We start from the raw sequence: 1,250 nt of genomic DNA, 5'->3' as shown, positions 1-1,250 counted from the left end.
ACCCAAGTAGGCCGGCCGTTCAAGATGGACGCCACACCTCACCCTCTTCTTCTCCGGTCATGAAGGGCACCACAGGCTTGTCGCAGGTGAGGTTCTGCTGGATCTTGTCAGGGGGAGGAAGCACGGAGCACGACATTGGCCAGATTCTAGCCGTGAGAGCAGGAGGAACCCAGGACGACCGGCCTGCCCTACGGGAGCTGCCAGAGAATCAGATGGGGAGGTTACCACGCTCTATGATCAGCCCTGCGCCGCCGGCGAAGAAACGGTTCGGATCTATCGGGAAGGAGATAAATCAGTACCTTCTCTGCCAAGTCGCCCAGTTTACATCCGGATCTGGGCTGCCGCCGCTGCCAACGGAAATTTTTGGCTCGTGTGTCGTCGCTGTGTAGTGGGTATCGGGTTAGAGCATCTCCAACAGGCGCGCAGCGCGATAAAATAGTTTTACATCGTCGAAATAGCATTTTAGCGCACGTAGGAGGGTGGCTGCTTTTCCAGGCCCTGCAAAATTTAGTGCGCACTGTAGCGCTTCACTAGGCACGGTAAAATCCAGCTCGCTCGACTAGACGGTGCATGGAAAAAATATATGAAACAACACATACGGAAACATTCATAGTATAGTTAAAGCCCCAAACCACAAGCAAGTTCATACGGTGCTAAATAAAAATAGATAAAACGATGCTAGACTACTCCTCGTCCTCCTTGGTGGTGTAGTCTGACGATGTAAACGCGTCAAGCCACCGAGGTTCTTCATTGTCCCAGGTCGACGCAGGTCCCAGCTCGATCCGGGCTTCCGCCAGTTCCTTCCGTGCACGCTTGTTCACTCGATGCACGGCTCGCTTCGCCCTCCTCTGCGCCCCGAGCCCATTCCCGGCAGCGACATCCTGCGGGAAGCACTCGCGCCACACAACCATGGCGTGCTCGTCAACCTCTCTGACGAGGAGGCGGGGCTTCCGCCTCTGTTGGAGGCGGCGATCCTTGTCGCTGATTTGTCGCGGGGGAGGCGCAAGATCCTACACCTGCTCGTGCCTATGCACGTCGGAGAAATTCATCTGCGACCAAGGCCGCCCGAGGCGCCACGCCGCCGCGTCGTATACGCAAGCAGCCTCATGGACAGTGTCGAATGGTCCAAGCCCGAGGCTTGTATCGCTGGAGGGGCAGAGGCATACGATGAGGTAGCCAGAGCTACTCCGGGGGTGCGGAGGCATGGAGGGGCGCTAGAACCGACGAGGCGAGAAGGCGCGGGGGTGGCT

The sequence above is a fragment of the Triticum dicoccoides genome, chromosome 3A (assembly GCF_002162155.2).
Source record: "Triticum dicoccoides isolate Atlit2015 ecotype Zavitan chromosome 3A, WEW_v2.0, whole genome shotgun sequence".
NCBI lineage: Eukaryota > Viridiplantae > Streptophyta > Magnoliopsida > Poales > Poaceae > Triticum > Triticum dicoccoides.
Note: the sequence above shows the minus strand (reverse complement) of the source record.